Source organism: Erithacus rubecula, assembly GCF_903797595.1.
Source record: "Erithacus rubecula genome assembly, chromosome: 8".
In the NCBI taxonomy this organism is placed as follows: Eukaryota; Metazoa; Chordata; class Aves; order Passeriformes; family Muscicapidae; genus Erithacus; species Erithacus rubecula.
This window is the reverse complement of record NC_136659.1, coordinates 37025999-37050133: the sequence shown is the minus strand read 5'-3', so window position 1 is coordinate 37050133 and position 24135 is coordinate 37025999. Positions and strand designations below refer to the sequence as shown.

Genomic DNA, 24135 nt, shown 5'->3' with positions numbered 1-24135 from the left:
GTTATGCTTTTGTGGTCTGTTGCACTGAAAGAGAAATAAGCTCAAAGAAGGAATTGTCTTTGTTGTTCATGCAGTGTATACAGAGATTTTTCAGCATTTGGATGTCAAATAATGATCGATTATTTTAGTGTGATAATTTATAGTATTTTTAAAGTATTGGAAAATGGTCAAACGAGTTTAAATTAATGAAGACTTTAAGAACTACAAAGGTTCAGAGGATAATAAGGGCTCTGTCTAGATGGTATTTACTTTGATATGATTGTACAGTTTTGTGCCAGGGGAGGCTTAGATTGGATATTAGGAGCAATTTCTTCTCTGGAAACAGGTTACTCAGGGCAGTAAAGGAGTCCCTATTCCCGGGGGGGCTTTTAAAAGCTATGTTGGTGTGGCACCTGAGGGCATGGGTGAGCAGTGGCCTTGGCAGTGAGGGGGAACAGTTGGGCTCAATGGTCTGGCAAGGCTTTTCCAACCTAAACAATTCTGTGTAAGTGGATCTCTGTGCACAGGGATTGAATAAGAGAGATGTCTCCAGCTGCTTAGATTACTTGGATAAAAAAAATAGTGGAACTGTGTGTGAGCCTCAGTCAGGCATTTTGGGTCCAATTTGTCATGTGTGCTGTTCTAGCAGAATACCTCATCAGAGAGGTGTGGTCTGCCCACTGCAGAATCAGGTACTTACCGAAGGGTTTGTGTGGCTTCTGCTTTTGCAAAACAGTGCTACCATACTCCTTGTAAAAATCTGGGTTCTTGTGCTTAGGACATTCGTCATAAAAATAGACAACTCCAATTTGCTGCTTAAAGGATGATTTCTTAGTGCAGTGAGACTGAATTAACATTTCTTATCTTCATTCTATTTGTACAAAGTTAAAATGTGGGTAGAACCCTTAGGTTTCCTACCACTTCTAGAATTTTGTCTAGTGTAGGTGAAGAGTGAGTAGTTTTTTGAGGATTGATAAAATAATAGCATGAAAAAACAGGGCATTGGGGGGGAGTAGAAGTTATGCTTGTGTTTCTCGTTTTAACTATGTAATAATCTGAGAAATGTCCAATTGCAAATTACTGGAAGAAACTAGAAGATCTTGAAGAAATGGGAATGAGTGTAACTAGATTATATTGCAGGTGGTTTAGTGTGGGGTTTTTTTGATGAATCCCCGCTAGTCGCCCCCTCAGTTGCATTGTTTGTGTTGGAAGATGCAGCAAGGGCTGTAAAGGGCTTTTCCACCGAGGGATTCTATGCAGTGAGGGGAGCTGAGTCTTCCTGGGCCAATACTGGAGTGGGTCGCTGGGGTTAATGTGTCTCTAGATGGGAGCCTTTTGTGCAGTGACTTCAGTGATTCTCTGACACAACTGTTGCATTGGGAATGTCCTGGTAAGGCCTCATCTGGAATGCAGTTTATTTCTGTTTTGTTCCAGAAGGATTATTCATATTCAAGAAGCATATTTTTAAAATAGGTGAAGAAAACATACACTGGGATTCTGAGTGCAATCTGGAGACTTTAGGATTTGAAAGAATTTAAACTGCCCTTGTTTAGCAAAATTTGAATCCTGCATCCTCTTTGCATACTCCTGCCCCCTGGTCCGCAAGCTCCAAAGAAAAAAGTGTAAAGAACATAGAAATTGCAGGATTCAAGTAAATGGGGTCTGATGAGGAACAATTTTAGACTGAAATCCTGAAGAATGTAAAGATTGGAGAAGGAAAGCAAATTTGAAGGTGGTATTTGAGCTGTTATGAGAAGAACTGTGTCATGTGGGATAGGAAGGAAGTAAATTTGATCCAGAAGTAATTTTCAGTTCTGTGCTATTTCCGTACTGGTTCAGTGGTTTGTTGGAGGGGAGGTAGGGAGAATTGCAAGCAGGCAGAGCCCATCTACATAAGTCTTTTAAATGAAATTGAACCCAGAACCCCAAGTCTTGGAGAAAGCAGTTGATTTCTATTACTTAAGTGTTCTTCATGCCAACCAATGCATAAATATGATGATGCAATACTGAACTCCTGTTGAATTATCAGTTTTCAAAATCATAAGGGATAATTTTGCTTTGGCAGATTGAGCATTTTCTGAGTTGTTTTTTTTTTCCTTTTATTTGATCTTTTGTTCTAAATCAGGTTTTTTTAATGAATTGATTATCCAATGTTAGTTCACCAGAGGGGGTGAGTCTTTAAAAAAGCTATAAAAATATATGTATGTAGTTTTTAAAATCAGAGTACTTTTCTAATGCTGTGTTTTAGGGCCATGACTTCTCTCTTCTTCTTGACTATTCCAGTAGAAGGGGTTTTCAGTAAATATATTGTCAGGTACTAGTCTTCAGGAGGTATTGATGGCTTTTCTGCTAAGCCTTTTAAAACTACCAAAAATGACATATCTTGTCTTATATAGAGAAACTTGCTTCAAATGTTCTGGTAAGCTTAAGAGAGCAAGAGCCCCCATTTTATCAAATGTTCTTTCTTTAGCGTTTTCAAGAACTACTGGTAACAAATCTTAATAGAAATATAAAGGAGATTAATAAAGCCCCCTAATCTCACCTTCTCAACCTTTTATAAATGCTACAACTTCATTAGCTTTCCTGTCACAATAAACTTTCAGAGCAGACAAGTCCTGAATTACAAATGAAAACCAGGAAGATGTAACGTGAAAACAGTGTTCTTTTAGTCTTTGTTTGCAATACAATTATAAAGGGCAATCAGTTTTTAGAAGACAGGCATATCTTTTGTAGTATGTTTGCATTGGAGAAATAAGCAAATTGTCATCAAGAGAGAAAAATCTTGTCCCTCACAGCTTTATGAAAAAGTTGTTTTATTTTGCTGCATTTTGCAGTGCTTTCACTAAGTTTCGATTTAAATGAGAAGATGCCATTGCCAGAATGTGAACCAGTTATTCTAGTCTTGCTTAAAAACCCACCTTGCAAAGTGATAAGAGTAACAAAGGTGGGAATTCACCTCATCCTGTCTTCCCACTAAAGTCAAACCTTAATTAGCTCCATTTATATGCTAATATTAAGCACAGGAAGCTTCCTTTGTCTTTACACAGTAATGAAATAATGCAGAGAAGCCTGATTAAGTTACATTAATGTTGCATAGTCATTATTGAAATTTGAAAATAAACAATAAAGTCACTCTTGTCCATATTAAGTGTCCCATTGACTACTCTTAGCTTGGATTGTTTTTTTTGTGTGTGGTAGTTTGGGGTTTTTTTTGGTATTTGGTTGGTTGGTTGGTTTTGGTTTTGGTTTGAAATACTCAACTTCCACCTCTCTCCATTGTTATTGAGTGGGGAATGTTGGCTGTTTATGGCCTTTTATTCTTAAATTGCATCAGAATTTTGTTTCTGTCTGAGGATATTTTGTTTTACACTTTCTAATAATTGGTCCTAAAAACATCTAAAAAATTATCCAAAAAAATGCTTCTCTCTAGGGCTTTAATAGAATAACTGGGAGTACTGAGAGGAAGAAGAAACTAGTTTCAAGGACTTCCAGTACTGCACAGTTAAATGTTAAATCCTGAGCTTTTCATATTTGTGTGTGTGCAGTTATGTCAAGAAAGAATATTTAATCTGAAACAGTATTCTTTAGTGCTTTAGGGTATTTTTTGTGTAGGAAGAAGTTGGTGTTGTATAATTTCCTTCAGTTCATGCCAAATCTTTTCTTTGCTATCGGGGTTTACCTTGATTTACCATTTAGGGCATATGTTTATTCTGTACATTGGACACTGGGGCCAAAACCAGTCTGTGTGTTTTTGATCAGGGAGCCATAGTATAGGCTGTTTTAAAAACTATTTTGTGATGTGATTCAAGGCTGAGGAAGCTGTGACTGTGCAGTATCCCCCCTGCCTGCTGGTGCTTAAGTACTTGGCAGGTGGCAAGCAGGAGCCTGAGAGCTTTTTTCACTGCCCTCTGCTGAACCTCTAACCTTTGTCCCAAAGTTCAGGTTTTGGGCCACTCTTCAGTGCTTTCAGGACTGATCCCAAACCCCAAACTTAGCAGTGCCACAGGGATGTATGTAGTCAGAAGTAGAACATATGTGCAGAGTATTAGCTGAGAGCAAGTACTTGAGCTTTGAGCTTCAGTTAATGCAGGAAGTGTCACATTTCCAGTATAAGAGAAGAAATATAACTTTGTTTTCTGCTTTCAGGAAGACAATTCCAGGCTCTAGTGAGCCATCAGGATGATTGAGTGTAGGAAAATACATACTTTTTAAAGCTTCCTCTTTCAAATGTTTTGCTCCCATTGTTTAAATGGTGTAATTATTGTGGGGTATCTTCTTTCTCCTCCCTTGTTTTAGTTCACCTAGGTTGGGGTTTTTTGGTGGTGTCAGAGTATGGCAGTAGGGTAGAGAAGGAGAATATCCTTCTTTAGATTTCCCTTTGGGAGAATAAACATGATACTTTTACTTTATAGCTTTATGATGTTGCCACTAACTGTTGTGAGGAATGTTTTGTTCCTGGCTGCCCTTTCTCAAGGGAGAAAAATACCCTATTGCTTTCCTGGCAGGCCTGAGAGTGTAGCTTGACGTTGGTTGCAAAAAAAGCAGTTGGAGTTAATGCCCACACATTTACAGGTTGTAATTTAAGATTACATTAAAAAATCCCCGTGGCTACTATTGATGCAACTACCTACCTAGATTTCAATTAGCTAGCTTGCCTAACTCTTAAAGAAGTTCTTGCTCATGCAGATGACTGAAGTTTTGTTTGTGTAAACTTAGTAGTGTGCTTTTTAGTCTCTGGCACTGTGGGATAGGTGAGCTGTATGCTCCTAGCAGTGTGATGCTATAGAAAAGGTTTTATAAAAAGTGTTCATCCTAAAGGTCCCAATCAAGAAAAACCAAAGAAAAATCCAATCCAAAGAAATGCCATTTTACTCTAGCATTTTGATGCATAGGCAAATTATGTGATTTGCTTAGTTAAAAATTGTCTGTGTAGCCAAAGAGAGCACCTCTAAACTTCGTAAAGCAAGTGTGTGTTCAATCTTACAGGAGATATTTGTAAAGTACCAAGCTGTAAATTTTCGCTGAATCTTCAGTGAAAACAAAATATATTAGAAAACTCTAACAGGATTGGATTTCTACTACTGTAGCAAGTAACATTTTTCTGAAATGGAAATGTTGCATCTGTTGTGCTGTTTTCAGTGTCCTATACACAGTGTATGAACTAGGTGTTTAGAAAAGCATCATTTATCCAGGGGAAAAAAAAATCTGGGAAGTAAACAATCCAAAGAAGTGTTGAAAATTATTTGTAATTTTTGATTTTCAGCGCAATATGTATGGATTGTGTACTGACACACAGATACTTCTGAATTCCCATAGCATGAGGAGAATTTGAAATCTGCATGCTAAGAGAGCATCACTAATGGAATGAAACTCTGTTTCCATTATAAAAAGTTGAGATTTTCCATTAGTTTTTGTAATTTTTTTTGCATTTTGGCAGATTCCTTTGGCTTACTGTGTTTATCGAAGGGGTACATGTTGTACAGTATTATTCACAATTTAGTTATGGTAAAATGGGTAAGTGTATTTAAACAGATGGTTGCAAACAAATCAAGTGTTACTAGATAACATTTATCTTCAACTGTTCCTCTTGCAGTGGCTTGGTACCTGGCAGCGGGAAGCAGTGCTTTCAGCGTGCTGGAATGCCTCACGTACTTTTTTTGGATACATTTTAGTGTTCTGTTCTGTGTGTCTTTCTTTGTCCTTATAAAAGTTACTTGATGACTCAGTTGATCATAAGTTGTTTTCTGTTTTCAGGTGGCTGAACAAGCAGCGTCACAGAGCTGACTGCATTGGTCATAGTAAGTAAGCTGTAGCAGTAAGCATTCTGATAGTTCTCTGAGAAGCATGACTCATACAGGGAAAAGGAAAGTATTATTTACTGAATGGCTTAGTGCTTCTCCATCTGGGTTGTGATTTCAGCTAGACATTAAATACAGCCTTGGTTAAAACTTACAGATTCTTAGTCCACGGGTGTAATTACTTTTGTGACTCCAGGTTTAGCTGTTTAGAAGATCTTTAACCATATAATACTGTTATCATCTTTGTGGATTATGTTTTATGTAGGCTTGAAATATAAATTTGATAGCTTGTAATTTTAGTGTATACCTTTAGTAGTGTTGGTGTCTGTTGTACAGTTTACAGAGCATTTAAAACTAATTGAGAGTTCGTGCTGGGAGTTTAATTCCAAAATCAGTTTTAGCAACTTCGAAAGGCATTTTGCACAGTCAGAGAATAAGTAGTATTTTGCTAGATGACGAACATGAGTTTTCTTGCTTTACTAGGCTGAGTGATACAGTGGAGTCTTTATGTCTCAATAGCAACTTTCTGGCCCTCATCCCAGATGTAACTTTACAGGAAGTAGAGGTGAAATTTGCACTGAAAGTAGGAAAGAAAAGCCTAAATCAATAAGTTTTGCATGCTGGTTAAAATAATTTGTAAGATTAAATTTAGAAGGCTCGGGTTTCAGAAGTGCTTTCTGTTTAATGTGGAAAAAGCTGTGACAAGCCACTGCAAGTATTTTAATACAGTGTTTATGGGAATGGCAAGGGCACCACCAGCAGCTGCTAAATTCAAAGAATAAATAGGTTAATATGAAGAGAGCAGATCTGTTAAACAGGAGAGATCAAGTTCAGAAGAGCAGTTTTGTAGTGAACATATTGCTTAGCAAGCAGTGATAGGAGAGCAGGTGAGGGTGGGAGATACGATAGCCTGCTATTTCAAAATCATGAGCATCATTCCGAACCATTAAAAAAATTAAAAAGCAGAACTAGGGAAGTCATTAAGTAATTTGCAATAACAGACAGAAATAGGAATGCTTTAGTATTTATTTAGTGCTGAATCCAGTATTGTGAAACTTGCTGTAATGTGGTAAAGTATTGCCAGCTTCTGTAATCTGAGCTAGTTTTAGTGAAAAAGCCTTCATTTAATAAAAGCTGAACACTGGTGTTTTTTTTTTTTGTTTTTTTTTTTTTTTTTTTGTTAATGAGGTAATGTTTGCTGGGATCTACTGAGAGAGGTACTGCCAGTGGCTGGAAGAATGTAGAACCTTTCTAGAAGAAGCTTCCAGTTTTGCAGGGGATAAGGGGATGAAATATATAATTGGTATTAAACATTACCTGTATGTTTAGCTTTGAAAAGCTAAACCTCCTAAGTTTCTGACTTGTGAAATCTTGTTTTTAAAAAAAGTCCTTTACCTTGGGAAGGAGATACAATTCCACTAAGAATACAGGTGCATTGCTTGAGTTAAGAATTTGTCCTGACTTCTGAACACTCAAGTGTTACAAGGGCTCCTTCTTCCTTAATGTTTTGGAGTTATTATCTACAAACAAGCCCTACTCTGTGGGGCAGTTTTTCCTGGACCTACAAGCATGGAACTAGGCAGATTCTGATGTAGTATTGGAAATCCACTGTTAGGAGGAAAAAGTGGTTTGTTAAACTTTACTGTACAGATGACAACTGGAGGAGCTCAGATGTAAATTCACTTTTTGGTGGTATCACCATGTTGTTGTTTAGACCAGCTGATTTCTTTTTGCAGTAGCAACATTTGCTATTTTGCAAATGTTTGCACAAGAAAGTGTTTTTGTTATTAACAGTTCCTTCAAAATTTTAAAAGTTCAGAAATCTTTCCAAGTGTATGTGATTAGATTAGAGTTTCCACTTTGTTTTGGCTTTCTTACAGAAGGAAATGTTTTTAGCATTTAAAAATAAAGCTTTGCCCACTTATGGGAAATGAGAAATACTTTTTCTTACTAAATTTCAGAGTCTTAATATACGGTAGCTCTGAAATTTTGCTGCTCAGGTTGAGAAGACGTTTCTCATTGACTGTTGAAAAGATAACTTTCCATATGTAAGTTGTTGCCACCTTCTGTTTTCAGTCTTAAGTCTTCAAGAACTTTTCTGCAGGTAACTCATCTTGAATGTTGTGTCCCTATTTCAACTGGAAAGCTTGTTTTAATAGGGCTTGACTAATTCACCACAGGGAAGCTCCAAAAAGTCTAGTCTTTGTAAGGGCTATGACTTCAAGGAGGGAGGTGTATTGTAGGTGGGAAAGTTTTTGCTATTTACCCAGACTACCATCAGTAATTTTACATTTGATTATTCATAACTTGAGGTTGTAAAATATGTGCTTTACAGGTGTTATGAAGTAATTTTTTTCATAAAGATGCTTGCAAGCTTCATCTAGTGTTCAAATATTTTGCTCCTGTATATTTAACATCTTGAGGGCTTGTATGACAGCAGTTGAAGTTCTGGCTATGTGATCATATATGATTATGATTACCTACATATTTGTAACACAAAATTGTTTCTTCCGTGGCCCAGTTTCAGTATAAAATCAAGCTGCAACTTTGCCCATTTTAAAATTGGAGTGCTGACATTCATCTGCATTTTGAGACTCCAAAAGTTGCTGTCTGTGAATGTGTCCTGGTTTGAAAGACAGGTGTTTGTTAAGGAAGGCAGGAACTTCTCTTGAAATGGACAATGTAAATCCCCTCCTCCAAATTATTATAATTTTGATAAGGAGCTCACAGGCAAAGATATGGGAATAGGAATAACAGTTTTCTATTAGGAAAAATTAAAATTAAAAAAAAATGATATAAAAAAAGAAAAAAACCAACATCCTGACTGAATGCCTACAATATTAAAGTGATACTGTAATGAGCTTGATGATGGAATGTGTATTCTTGCACTTGACAGAGAACAGATGTGTGCATGTATGTATGTGGGTATATGTACTAATGCTCACCAGTATATATATATATATATATATATGTATATATGTGGATATGGTTGGTTTGATCCATCACACTATAAGCAGTTTTGTCTGAGCACTTAATTCATTAAGTATTATTTCAGTAAGTCAAAATACTCTTTCCTCTTCCAACACATCTTTAATCTGGGTTTTTTTTTTTAAATCAGTTTGTGTATGCATCGAGAGCTGAACGTAGTTTTGCTGGTTTCAGTGAGGCTGTAATAGTTTATTCTGTGTAGTAAGTGTCTTACCAGGCATGTTTTTTTAATTTGGGAAAGGAAAGAATAAGGTAAATTATGATGGTGTGCCTATACACTATATGAATACAGGTGTTTTCTAACTAATTTTTTATGAGTTTTGTCAATAGTCAAAGGTTTTGTTTTTAGGTTTTCTAAGATGATTTCTTTAGGACAAGCACAACAATAAAATTATCTACAATTTTGAGTTTTCATATTCTTGTGCAATTCAGAGGAAGTAAAGAAAGGGTGCATTAGAGTGCAGCTTAAATGCGTATCAGTTAAATAAAGCATGTGCTTAGAGCTAGTTGAGGGTTGTAGGTATCATCTGCTTTAGATATTTTACAGAGGTAATGTCAAGGTGAAAGTAGACTTGCAGAATGGTTGGAAATCATTGATATTCTGACTCTGAGGCTGTAAATGGCTCTGTGGCAGATGGAGGCTTTGTCAAGGAAGAAAAATGGCAGCTCTGCAACATCATAGACACTTTTGCTTAGCAACTCAGCACATAGCCTGTGACCTTCCAGTGCTCAGGAGTTCCTCCTGTGCCTTAATAAATTGTCCTCCTGTTTTACTCCCTAAAAGCAGATTAATAGTAGTCATTATAATTCAGTACAATTTGTGGTATTTCATTGTGAGAAAAACGTAAGCATGCTTTATTGCTAGGTATCAAAAGTAGGCTTTGAAGGATGCTTACAATTTCTGCATTGAAATACCAATAATAGTGTTTCAGTAAGCCCTGTGTCATACTGAATGTGGAGTTGTTAGTGTGCATACATATGACTATAAGTGCAGCGCAGTGCAAAACCTGGAGATGTGGACTGGATGTGTATATGTGCATATTCTGTATGTGAACGTGGACATGTTTATGAATATGTAAAATGGACAGAGTTAATCTTGGAATGTGTTCATACTCTGAGATACATGTTCTATATCTGTGATTTATTGCAGCAAAATATGGAATTTTAGACTGTATGCTAAAATAGCTTCTTCAGAGTTCAGAAAGAATAAATACAAATAAATTTCTGGGTTCATGCTTTTTCTTACTGATAAAAATTCAAGTATATTTTAGCATTATTTTATTCTGTGTGGTATTGATATGGTTTCATCTGTATTCTTGTATACTGTTAAAATAAGTATTTGCTTTTATTAGTGGAATAACTGGTTTCTGTGTTCTCATGTCTATGCAATTTATGCCAAGTTGTATGAGTTGTCAAGTTTTATGTTGCGTGCTTAAGGTATATGCCTGATTGCCTAGTGTCCTCAGCAATCTACCAGAATCACATATTTTGTATGTACAGCAAATTTGCGCATCTTGTCTTTCTCATTTGAATTAGCACTGTATCAGTTAATAGTTTTCTATATTCTTAGGTTCCATATCCACTAGATTGATCCCTAATAACACCAGTGATGTCAGTTGATGTACTATATGGCTTCAAGAGCCTGTAAGATCTTGTAGAAGATACTCAGTGGGACTGTTGATCTATACTACATGGCAGTAAGTCATTGTTAAAATTGCAAGCTTTTCACAACTAACATCTACCAGCCGTACTCTTTGGCCTACTTGACAATTGTTGGAGTTTCAGAAAGCAATCACTGTTTATCACAGAGGAAAATGGCCTGTCACTTTCAAGGGTCAAGGTTGTTGTATTAGAGCTTCTTTATTTCTGAGCCTGGAGGTCTTATAGTCCTTGCTTTTATGTTAATCGTGCCTCGTCTGTCTCTTCAGCTTCAGTCATTTTGAGATGTAATGTGGATGGCTTTATTGCAGAAGGACAAATGCTTCATAATTAAAAGAAGCATTTTTGATAGTGTGTGATAGTCTTCATACATTTTTATTAGGACATGGTAATGCAGGAATGAGAGTAAGACTTCTTCGTATGGTGTATGCCTGGATGTTTGTATCCTGTAGCCACTTAGCTTTAAAACTGAGAAAATGGAAGAAAAAATAAGGCCATGTGTTTTATGCCTTTAGCTTTCAAAAGTTCCTAATTACATAGGTGCATGTTAACTTAGTAGTGGAGCACATATAAAGATGGTTTATGGAAATTTTGGTGCTTTCGGTTACTTGCCTAGTTCATTATGTCCAATATATTGATGGTATTCTTTCTGGGCTGTATGGGGACCATTTGATACAACTGGCTTCAGGGATGCTTAAGTGCATGTTCTGGCATGTAATTATTTTTCTCCTATATTTTTTCATTGGTCTTTTATGCCTTTTGGATTTTTTTTTGATGCGGTGACGGCTGTTGTAACTATAGAATGACTGAATGGCTTCCTTACATCCCCCAGATAAAATAAATTACAAATTACTTCCATTTATTCCATGAGAGTTGTGTGCAGTTTTTGTATACTAGAGTAAGTAATTGCCCTTTCTTTTTTGTGGAGTTAGGTTTTTTAGTGTTAATTAAAAAAAAAAAAAAAGGGAGAAAACAAGTGAACACCCATGCCCACCCAAGCAAAACACCATGTCCCTGCACCTCTACCACCCTTCTGCCAAAAAAAGACAACCCTACCAAACAAATCAGTGAACATTTGTTCCTATTGTTTTATATTAGGTTTTGGTACCAACAGTTGGAGCGTATCAATTTGGAGCGTATCAACAATAATACTAACTTAATAATACCTTATGGCAACAATGTGTTATTTGTATCAATTAATTTTTTTTTAAAGTCTGTAAGATGACAACAGTAGAAAAATTTAGTTTCAGTAGTTTTGGGGTGATTTCAAAGCATAGGTTTAATGCTTTTGGAACTAAGGGTGCAAACAGGTTGTTTTTTATCTAAGAAGTATAAGACAGCATATAACCTGCAAAACCAAAATATGGTATTAGTATAATGAGAGAAAAGCGTCTTTTAAAACTCCTTTGTAATTTTTAAATGTTTGTGATCTCCTGTGAGTAGCAGAAGAAATAATTCCGTTCTGTATTCATGTCTTTTTCAGTGAAGTGCTTTGTGTACCTGTAATGTATAGTGCATACTTTAACATACTGTCACTGAACTTGCTGGATTGGTTTACGTTTTTCATCATGGTCTTGCGTGTTCAGGTAAAGCAAATACACTTGTGTTGATGTAATGAAACTGAATTCTGTCCTTTTTAATCATTGGATAAATAGAGGATATTTTTCTAAAATATTGTGTTCTGTTAAATTTTTGTATTAAGGGGCGTGCAACTTGAGCTATGAAGGTATAGTTTGTTCTAAGTGACAGGCAGTTTTTATTAGATGTTCCTGCAGTTTTACAGAAGAAATAAAACTCCTTTGTTTCTATAGTTCCCATTGATTTTTCTTTTAAGGCTACATTAACAATGCTGGTAGAAGCTATGCAATTGGAATTCACATTTAGCAGTAAGCAGAGAAAGAAATCTGTAAAATAAAATGTTACACATACAGTGTTAAAATATTTTGCAGTATTGCTGTACTTGAAGCACTGAAGCCAGGAGGACAGAATACTTGAAAGGTCGAAAAATGAGAGAAAGAACGAATGATGTAAAAAGAAAATGACACTGAGGTCTTGGTTTAATACAAATGTATTCCAGGTTGATGGCTGATTTCATTAGCAAATCTCATTGTTATGCAATGTCTGTTCTTCTGCAGCAAAATGAATATTGTATTCTCAGAGGGTCTGTGTGTGTATGTGTACTTCAGTGATAGATAAAGAATATAATTACTGTTGTTCCAAGCTTTTGAAACTTTTGAAATATCTTTATAGTTTCAAAATAATCTATTTTCAGTTTTTCAATAGTGTGGTAAATTAGCGGTTATTTTTATGGAAAATAGCAGTTTAACCCTTCTTAGTGCATTTTTCTGCCACGTTTGCTACCTGTGATCTTTTCTCTGAAATCTTGTTTGACCAAATAGCAGTTAATACTGAATTTATCCCCCCACACAAATGTTTAAAGAAAATTAAGAATATTGGTTTCTGTATTGCTTTTTAAAGTGGATGATAGTAATATATGCAGAGCATGGAAATAAACGTAATCTTTATGTAAAATTTCATAAAACTCAAATGAGTACATTTTACTATATTTTACTGAATAATATTAGCAAAACTTTATGGTAAAATATATTAACTTTATTATGAAATGGCATGTTTTGGTACTCAGGGCAATGTGTTTCTTGAGATCCTGATGTGGTTTAGATTGTTTTGTTTGCCAGTTGCTAGATAAAACCATTCAGGAATACTAAGACATTTTGATAAACAAAATGATAATCATGAAAAGGAGCATATGAGAAAGCTTTGATACAGGAAGAATAAGATGTACTAAAATTATTTAATTCAGTTATTTTTCTATGCTCTTTGAATATTATTTCATATCTATTTACTTTGTGGGTTTGAAATCTAGTAGCAAATGTTTGAAATACTACTACATAAGTGATAGTTTTGGATTTTTAGTAGTTCTGTGATTAGTTTTAAGTGATGAACTTGCATGAAGAATGATTTTGGGCACTGAAGTAATGTAAAGAATAAGCTGCTTTTCTGGGTTTTTATGTCACTTCTTATGTGCACTGAAATAACTCTGTACTTACTAGGGTTTTGGTGGAGATGTATTTAATATGGCTCTTTCTCGGTGATGGTTCACTAATAGCTGCTGTGTTAGTTTCAGATACAAAATACCATTTAAGGGTCAAATTGACAGGTGAGGTGTTCATGCATTTTATAAACAATTCAACAAGGACCAAAGGGCCTTTAAAATAAAGCTATATCGTGAGCAATATGACCCGTAAATATGACCAGGATATGTAGGAGGTGGAACAAAGGCAAGATTGCTGCCTCTCTTCCCCTTGGGAAAGGACACCTCTTTCCCTTGGTCTTGGTAGGGCTGCAACCAATGTAAGGATGCAGATTCCTTACTGTCAGCTGATGGGTTTTAAAAACTGGTTGACGTAGTTGTTCTTGGCGGTGAAAAACTATTTGAAATAAGGTAATCTGTCTCTTGTGATGCATCTTTGTTTTCAGTTCGGAGACCAAACTTTCGACCAATCCAATGAGTACTGGTGGTACTTAGTGTAACAGCAGAACTCAAGAGTGGCCTCTGTACAGTAGCATGTGTAGGGAAAAAATGGTACTGAGGATTGTAAATGTTGTCAGAGTGTGAATTTATAGGGATGCAGACAGGACTTGGTTTGGTGTGCCATGGTATGAAGGTCTCTCAGGAGGAAATGGTGCTTGAGACTTTTGTTGTAGGCTGAATAAGGGGAAGAAAGTTGGTTGTTGGGCCTGTCCTTTGTGGAGACTCCCCTCCTTCTGCCAATCTTTTGTACTTTAGTTGGAGATTACTTCCATTAACTTTTTAGATTTTTCTTGAATAAAAAGGTGATTTAGAATTGTGGTTATTCCTTAAGTAATGAATTATCCCTTTTGTCTCCTCCTTATTGGTCCATGCAGTTAGTGTCAGAGGATTCCACCTAAAATTGCTAGAAGCAAAAGACAGACTAATACAACAATCTGAAATCTTTATAAATAAGCATATTGATTTAATAAGCTGCAGGAAGTTTATGCTCTCCAACACTATTGATGCAGGCTGTGGGAACAGATGATGCTAGATTCAGGTATTTGGCCTGTATTCATAAATGTTTGCTATTTTGTGCAAGTATTTCTGCTATGAAGTAATGTGTTTTTTGCAACGGTTTTGAAGTTGGATCAAATTATGATGCAAAATGTAAATCTCTGGCTTTGTTTGCATTCACTGCAGGTTCCACACGGATTACATGTTCTTCTCAAGTGTGTGTAAGCAACATTCATGGCTGAACTGCTTTTATATTTATCACAGGGTAAACTGAGGTGTTCTAAATCAAAATGTGTGGAATAGAGTTACCTGGATGATTATAGGTAGTTCTAGATAGACTGAAATCTAGTAGGTAAAGTTTTCAGGATTTTGTAATTTATTTATGACCATGGATTTAATTTCCATGGGCAGTGTTTGAAATCTCAGTGGAGGAACACTTCAGTGTTTTACTTACTGTTAACATATGTATTGTGAAGAATTTAATTGTTTTTATTTACTTAGTTTGCCTAATCATACCCCTAGCTAGAGTTGTATTCAATACCCATACTTAGCTTATAATTTGTTATATAGTAAGCGATACTGTTAAAAAAAGTAACGTCTTTCACAAAGACAGTAACTGTCCAGTTGGGCTCCACAGGTTGAGGCCATGCCATTTTATGAGGGCAGGGGCTGATGTGTATTTGAGACAGAGCTGGAGTAGTTGATTTATTCTTTCATATTAGGTCAGTTTTATAAGTGTAATTTTTTTCATGAAGCTGAGGTGTTTGACCCCCAGTGTTTTGGTAGCCTGTAAAATCTCTATCTGAGAACAGCAATTTGCTGAATCTTTGTTACTCTTGCTGACTAACGCGGAGGTAGTGAGTATATTTGGCTGCTCTGATGGCTGCAGTGGTAGAAACCAGATCTGTGCTTTTGATGTTTCACTGACTGTTCCTGGACTAGGGTCTGATTGAGCCAGGGGTTCAAAAATGAGTATGGGCCTTCTGTTCTTCTGCTTCCAGTGGCATGTTTTTCTTTCTCTCTCCTTCATTGCTCTGTCAATGCTAAACAGCTGTTGCATAGTAAGTATTTTTCATATTGTAAGCAATATGGATTGAAACAATTTTAGAAAAATCGTAGTTTATGAACTACTATTTTAACATGTAGAGCTATTCTGTGTGATTCTCCTGGAGTCATACAAGAATCAGATTAATCGGGCTGTATTTTAGCATGCAAATTTCTGGTATTAGCAAAATGAGGATTCAGATCATGGTCTGAATCTTGCAGTGAAAGCTTGTTTGCAGTGATACTAGTACTTAACTTACTGTGATTAAATACAACATATATTGCTTTTTAAAACTGTTTTAAGACTATTGTGAGGAGTGCTGCTGATAGTCCCTGCTTTTGCGATTATTTCTCATTTGATGGTTGGGAATTTTACTCTTTTCTTCAGAAACACTGCATGTGGTTTGACAAAATGCCTTTTTGTAAGACAAGAAACAAAAAACCATGTGAATGAAATTCTGAAGTTTTGGTGTAGTTTAACTTAAGGCAATGAGTTAATACGTAAGTGTTTGATGAGGAAACGGTGGTTGCACTAGTTATATTTGTAACAGGCACAGCCTGCAAAATTCTTCTTGGTGTTTCGTTTTGATTGCAGAGATCCCTCTTAATATATCTTAGGTTGTTTGGGAGATTGTGAGGACAGCATCGCTCCTTCATTGGCAGGGGCTGCATTTTCACTGTCGGTGTTTGCTGATGCAGATACACCCTTCATATTTCTTCATCTTTCCAGTAACACACTCTGTATTTGTTTTTCCATAGGTTTCCTTTGTTTCATTCCTAATTGGGAAAAAATGGGTGCAGTGGATTTGTAACATTGTTATTAGAAACTTTTTTGGCATGTTGTTTCTTGATTTGTTTTTCCAGACTTGTTACTTTGGTGTATTCTCCAGCTTGTCTTTGATGCTGCTGAATTTCTGAGAGAGGAAGAATTCATTGATTGGTCCACTGCTCCGCAGCCCCCACTGCCTTTGCACTTCTCTCCTGCTATACAAATTTTTTTGAGATTACATGTTGTGGTTCAGCCCCTTGTGCTGTTATTTTAGGTCACTGTAGCAGTTTCACTTGTATCAACAGGTTTTCTAATAAGTTAACTGTATTTATCCATTGCAGAAATTCTATATTCTGTTTTTTGGACCAAATACTTTATTCTAGTTGTTTAGGCGAAATGAGCTTTTTGTTCTGTTAGTCAAGGTTTTTATTTTGGGAGGAGTGTTCTTCTTGTTTATTTGTTGAGGATTGCTTTTTCCATTTTCCCATTTAATTTTCATAGTAACCTGGGGCCCGTTGCAGTTCCACCATGAAAGTACAATTTTTAAACTGGAGCTTGTGGAAATTAGGTTTTGGAATGATTGTAGGTAGGGAGCAACCTATAATCTCTTCTCACTGAATTTTTGCCATGTATTTAGCCCATTGGTGATTATTTCCTTTTGTGGAGGAGAAGTTTTTGGCATTTTCAGGAAAAGACATTTAAATTTTTGTCTTCTTTTAAAATGAATGAATTAATTAATTCTTTCGATTCCTGCATATTGTTAGTAGATTTCTTTAATTGTACTTTTTTTGGAGGTTGATGCTTAAATTCATATGCAGTGATTAGAGTTTTTGTCAGTTTCAGATTTTTCCAGGATTGTTTTGGGGTGTAGTTTCATAGCACTTCTAAAAACCAAGGGAACTTGGGGAGCAGTTTGTTCTGGAGAGAGAGAGAGTTTGTGTATGTGTACGTAAGCATAATTTACGTGGAAATAAAGATATTTTCCTTGGGCTTGGCATAAACAAGAAAACAATGCAGCCTGGCACTGATGCTTATGTAACACTGGGAAAAATTTCCTTCATGGTTCAGTTAGTTTTATGTTTTTCTGCTGCTTTTCCCTGTCTTATAATGAAAGTACAGATAAAGCTACGTACTTCACCTGAGCTGGTTTTACTCTGTGAGCTGCTGTGTTACTGTTGATCCAAGTGCTCCACCTGCCTTTCAGTTTGTTTACCAGGAAATCAAGATGTGTAAACTGCAGGAAGCACTGTTTGACCCTCTCCGACAGTATCTCATTACAATAATTGCTAATCTCTGAATAAGACAGCCATGTTTTGCGTGTAGCACGGAGGGAGCTTGTGGGAGATTTCAGATGCTTCCTTAAATACAGCTTTGTCAGCGCTTGCTTGGATTTAATTTTCAGGATAGCTTTTGACGAGAGGCATCTGGTGACCTTTGGGCTCAGCAAACTCGGACAGGATAGCATGTATGCTTTCTTCCTTCTTGACTGAAAAAGAAAGCAAAGAACAAAAACCTCCAAGAGCAAACCCTCGGCTTGTTTTGGAGTGCTGTCACTGCTCTGTAGCGACAGGATAATGGCTACTTCCTGATTAAACCCCTCTCCACAGTAAGCTCTTCGTGTTCTTTATCTGTTCTCCTGTAATGCCAAGTATTCAGTGCTTTTCTTCTGTGTTTCCTTCCCCCTCCTTCCCTTCCGGGCCTTCCCTGGGTTAATAGTTTGAAATGTTTCTAGGTTGAAGAAGAATATAAAGAGAATATATAGAGTAGCATTTTATTTTTTATTCTAAGACAACTACTGCTTCTTGTAATGCTTATCTGACAGTAGTGATGAGCAGAAACTGATTTTCATGAGACTAAAAAACCAAACCATTGATGTCTATTTACGCTTTAGCCAGCTAGTATTAACTTTATGAAAAATTCTGATGAATACTCACTGGACAAATGCAGTACACAGAATGCATTTAATGCAAATTCTGAAGTCTTGATGTTTTTTCATAGTATTTTTATCACTTCCAGAACTGTTTCTTGTCTAACAAACTTAGTTTTCAAATATAACAGTCTTTTTGTCAGCTTTTCTTACACGATTGTATAAGTGCTGTTTCTATCTTTATTAGAGTTGATGTGTTTTTTTTACTTGAAGTAATTTCTCAACTCTTGCTACTGAGGACAAGGTGAGTGTGAGCTATCACTCAATGCACAGGTATGGTCTTATTTATCTCAAGAGTATCAGTCTAGCAGATTTCATACTGTAAAATGGTTACAGAGCATTTTTGGTCTTAGTCAGCTTGTTACCTGGGTCCACAATGATTTTATTTTTCTTAAGGTTGGTCTTCTGTTGCACTAGTATAAATGGCATAGTATTTGCAGTATTGCTGTATGTACCAAGATTAAAGTTAGCGGCATTCTATGGTATATAATAAGCATTTGTGTTCCTGACTATTTTGTGGAAATTTAGAGGAGTGCTAAATTAAATTTAGCAGTTCTGATATAAATTAAAATAATATTTTATTCTTGGTACCAAAGACTTTTTTTTTTCCTTTTGTAAACTAGAGTATGAAAAACCTTATATTGAATTCCTAACCAAAATAATTGTTGCTCTTTAAAAATCTGCTTTTCTATTACAGTATTTTATGTGGAAATAAAAGGATGTACAGTTTCATTTAGTAACACAGGACATATCCACTATATTAGCAGAAACTGGAACCAAAAGTGAAACATGGAGAAAAAGTATGGTTCAGTTAAAAGAGAGAGGTGATTTTTATAATAGATGGTTAATAATAGGTACTAAAAATATGTAGTGAATTAAACAGCTATTATTAAAAAACTTGTGAAGTAGACAGCATATATGAGATATCTGTTTTGTTCACTCTGTGAGAAAAATAAGTAGGTGAGGAAAAGTGTTCCTCCAGCTGGAGGTAGAAGGAGGTTTTTGGACATGCTTGGCCTATTAGTTCACATGATTTGTTAGCTATTGAGAAGAGGGTGTGGGCAATGGAGTGGCTAGAACGTGTAGATACAGGTCTATTTTAAGGAGAACAAGGCAGGAAAAATGCCATAGGGAAGAAAGGAAGAGGGATTCAACATATTTTACTTTTTTATAGGGTTCTCTTCTCATGAAGTGATGAAGACTTGGTATTTGGAGCCATTGATCTGTTCTTTCCCTGAAATACTTGTGCTGTATTCTGAGGATTGCTGAGGAATGAGTGCCATTCTGTCTGGAAATGGCCTTTTCATCTTGAGAACACTAACTGAAAGATAAAGTTTTCACAGGATAGCCATGGGTTTCATACACTTACTGCCTCCCTTACTAGCCCTTTAATACTGGGATTTAATTTGGAAGCCCAGTAACCTGGAGTACTATCCTAATGTCTCTTACAAAACAAGATTCTATTGATATTTTTTTAGCAAAATACTGAATTTCTGCTATTAATACATCAACTTTATATAATAGGATATTCCAAGTAAGTTACAGTAGTGCTTAATATTGACTCTGTCTATGAAATGTTCTAGAGTTTGGGGACCAGCAAAACATATATATTGTCTTCCAGCAGACTTCTTGCCGTCCAGCCATCTTGTACCCCTGCTCTGTTCTTTCCAGTGTTCTGCAATCTGGGTCTTTTGAGAAGTTTTCCCTGGTTATTTACAATCTTTTTAGGTATTCTACCTCTGAAGAGACTTAAAGCTTGGTGCCTCACAGTTGACCTTGTTGGCTCGAGCTTCAGCTTGATTTCCAGATCCTGATTCCTGCAGAGCAGGTAGAGCAGCCCTGCCGGGAGCTGCAGGAGCTGCATTGCCTGGGGGAAGGGAAGTGTGGGAGGCAGCAGTGGCCAAGGGATGCAGCTGTTCTCGGGAGTTGCTGAATGGAGTGCTGGCTGGCAGGAGTTGGGACTGCTTAGGGTTCCTGCTCGGCCACCCCCAGCTTTATCTCTCAGACACGACCGCCATTGACTGCTTGCCTTTGCAGAGTGCCTTTAAATTCTGAAAGTATGGTTTATTGCCATGTGTATCACTGTTAAGCAACACCTGGTAGCAGCAAAAGTGGTCTCCAGTGTTCTTTAATCATGTAGGAAAATGTAATGTTTAGCATCTAGCTTTGTTAGAGTTTGAAATCTAGATACAGTACTTTTGTTTTGAAGACGGAAGTATGGATGTCTTATTATCTTCCTGCTTTCCATTTTGTGGAAATAAAAAGGCCATCTAGCAGGGTGTTTTTTGTGTCTAAGCACAGATTTCAAGCTTGTAAATAACATCAAGATGTCAGATTTGCATCTGCTTGGTTTGTAAAAATAATGTTGTGAATGGAATCACCCAAAATAGTCTTCTGACACAGTAATACCTGCTGTGGCTTCTGTTGAGCCTTAATTTTATTTCTTTGTGTCTTAAGACCCCCATTATTCTCCCTTCTAGTTATTCTGTTGACCTAAACTTTAGTGGACTCTGTTGTTGTTTTGTGGGGATTTTGTTTCATTTACATGTCTCAGGTTTTCAAAAAATCATGATACCTTTCAAATTGGAAGAAACAATGAACAAATAATCTAAGAAAGCTATTTTGAAAAAAGGGGTGGTTGGCAGTGATGAATCTGACTCAAAACAGTGGCTGTTATGCCATGCAACACTTCTTTAAGAACTGGTTCTGGGTTTCCAAAGAACCACAAGAGTTCTACTGCAGGAAAATGTGGAAATCATTTACCTGTGTCTCAGCCTATTAGTGGGAGCTATTACATTCCTGCTAGATGACACTGCAAGATGTTTTTAGGAGTTCAAAACTGAGGAGTTAGCATTCCTCAACGATAAGTTTTTAGTCAAGGTGCTGAAATTCAGTCAGTGATGTGAGAGGCTGATAGACTTCTTTACTCTCCCATGGGCTACAACTAGTTTTGGCTGGCATTGGTGAACCTAATGTACAGTTTAGATTTCTTTTTTTTCTTTTTGTTTAAATGTAAAATCATATTAATGTTAGAGTAATGAGACTGAAGTTTGGTTCTATTCTAAAACAAAATCAGGACCCATTGAAAGCCTGAGGCTGGTATGAGAACACATTGAAAATATTTGTTTCTCTCTTTTCTGGAGCTCTGACTTGGTACCCATCATTAATTTCTCATGAAAGTATGCTGGTGGTTATAGTTTTTAGCAATATTTGAAGAATTAGAATAGCAACTTAAATTGTTAGGATGAAAACTCAAAAAACTCCAAACAAACCCTAAGAAGTCTCTAGACAATTTGTTAGGGAAGACTATCATCCCTGCCCCTTCTTACTTGTTAGAGTATATGTGGTCTGTAAGTTCAGGACTGCAGGGTAAAAGAACTCTTTTCTCAGCATCTTTTTCTTACAGGGGAGTGCCCATGGACTGGTTCTGAGTTTGTTATTTTGACACGCATGGTGTTCATACACCCAAATAGATACTGGATTTGTAGTTAGTTCTTTCTCAAATTGCTTTTCCTTTAGATTATGTTTTTAAAGATTAACTGAAGTTTTATTTATGCAGTAATTTCTTTGTTTTTATTTTTCATAGCATGAAACAAAATAATAGCAAGTGGGCAAAACACGTTGTTTGTAGCGACTCCTTTTGAGAGTTCTTGTACTTACATTAGAGCAGATACTTCAGGCTTCATGAAATTAGCTGTTGGTTTAATGCCTTCTGTTATTATTTAGCAAAGTTAAGCAAGATTCAGATATAGCAGTACTAAAAAGCATGTTTGGCACAAGCACTGATGAATTTTAATGATTCCTGGACAAGCCTGTGAGCTTTTGCCATCAGAGGTTCAGCGGGGCACTCCCCCTCTAAGTGTTTTCTCCAGCTCTGCTGGAGCCCGTAACTGGAGCTAAGCCTCCACCTTGAGCTTGAGATCAAGTCTGGGTTTTGGACCATGGGAAGAGGTGTACGGTGCAGTGGCTAAACAGGAGCTAATTTTCTGATTGACAGAATATTACCAGAAAAGGAGAAAACTTGCCTCTGACAGGTGGAAATTCAGGTTTTGGAAGAGCACAGGAAAAAAAAAGAAGGTGCTGACATCACCTGTCCCAGTTTTTTTACTGATTTTTGAACTACTGCTGCAGAGGATTTGTAGTGTGAGTTCCTGTTCTTAGAGTGATTCAGAGCCACACTAAGCAAGAGCTTTTGCTATGTATTTCAAAAATGTTGTGTTGATTATCAATATGCAAAGATTGAATAATACTTCATAATTTTCAAGTTACAGAGGTAGTTGTAGTTTGCTCAGTGCCCTCACAAAGTGAAGTGATAGTATGCAATGCTAAGTCTTCCTTCTGTAAAACAAGACATAGTAGTACTAGAATCTAGTGCAAATGAACTCCAAGTTATTGAAATCTCATAACCAGAATATTAAGAAAACAATATGTGGGGAATGGAAGAATGGGCTTTTACATTGAAACTGGCAACATGTCTTTAACTGAACTGATAGGCACGAGGATAAAAACTGATATCCATCCCAAGACAGTATAAAATACTGCAGTGATCCGTTTGTTGGTTTGCAGGTTTTTTAGGAACAGAAAAGTTTGTAAAACCTCGCTTCTGAAATGATAAATCCTTTGTTTTGGTTTGATGACAAAGTTGGTGAACATGCCTCTTTGGGGTATTTACCAAACTGGTGCCAGAGAATCTTTGCATTTGAATGTTTTTCAGATGCTATTATTTCAACCTCTGCAGTTATGGCAAGAGTCCAGAACTTGCATCAATTTTATGTGGCACTGCTATTTATTTGCTGTTTAGAATCTGCTTAGAAGTGTTGGAATACAGATATGTAGTGCTGTCATCTCCATTCCATGAGCAGTCTGTGCATAAGCCTTAGTGTCTGCACAGAGTTGCACTTGACCACTGCCACCCTGATACCTCCATGTGACTGCTCCTCTTCTTGAGCTGGATGAATTGCACAGCTTTTCCATTGATAAAAGTAACTTACAGGATGGTTCTTTTCTTGTCATCTAAAATTTCCTGTGCTGCAAGAAGTGGCTTAGGCAGCTGCTTTTGTAGGGTGAGCATTGCTGTCTGAAAGTGTGCACATCTGTATACGAAGCTGTCCCTACCCATCTACTTTGGTGTTTTGAGGATGATGATGTTAACTTTTCCTAACGCATCATAGAAGTGAAAGTGAGTGAAGGGATGTATGTTCTTAATGAAAGTGGTAACTGCTGAACATGGACATATAAAGTTGATAACCTCATACAGAATAAGAGATAATGCAGACAGATTTTATTTTAGGTGGGTAGGTTTAGATTAGATGTTAGGAAGAAATTAAAGGTGGTAAGGTACTGGCACTAGTTGGACAGAACGATTGTGGTTTCCCCATCCCTGGCACTGTTCAAGGCCAGGTTGGATGGGTCTGTGGGCAGCCTCATCCAGTGAAAGGTGTCCCTGCCTGTGGTGGTGTGTGTGTGCAATAAAATGAGCTTTTAAGGTCCCTTTCAACCCAAACAATTCTATGATTCTGTTTATATATTTGTTTAAACCAGACTCTTAGTGTTGTTATTCTGGGTTTGAAACATTTAAGGAGGCTTTGGTCACTTCAGCGTTAAGTGTGTCTTTGTGGTGCTGTGTTGCCTCATGGGTATGGATATGGCTGTGAACTTTTTTGTGGTACAGACTGGATAGATTAGATTTCTTGCCCAGCATTATGCAGCTTTCAGAAATGGATTCTGAGGTTTGTCTGGAAGTGAGGCTTATAGAGGATTGTAGTTTAACCTGACCTGTGTGCCCCTCCTCCCTCCTTGGAATGTAAAGTTAAGTGAATTATAATGTCCTCTGTCATTTGTAGCTATTCTTTCTTTACCATAATCGTGAAGATCATGAAATGTATGAATGCAGAACTATTCAAAGTGATGCTTAGTTCTAATA

General features: G+C 36.7%; 1 protein-coding gene across 4 annotated transcripts in view; it reads left to right on the top strand.

Annotated features, from left to right (window-relative positions):
- Positions 1-24135, top strand: part of BAZ2B (bromodomain adjacent to zinc finger domain 2B) — a 107719-nt gene that overhangs the window by 17862 nt on the left and 65722 nt on the right. The window contains exon 2 of one of the 4 annotated variants that reach the window (XM_079310903.1): positions 17688-17891. The exons of the other annotated variants lie outside the window; for them this stretch is intronic. The gene's annotated coding sequence lies outside the window, so the exon portion shown is untranslated. The remainder of the gene's footprint in view (positions 1-17687; positions 17892-24135) is intronic. 4 annotated transcript variants of the gene reach the window in all.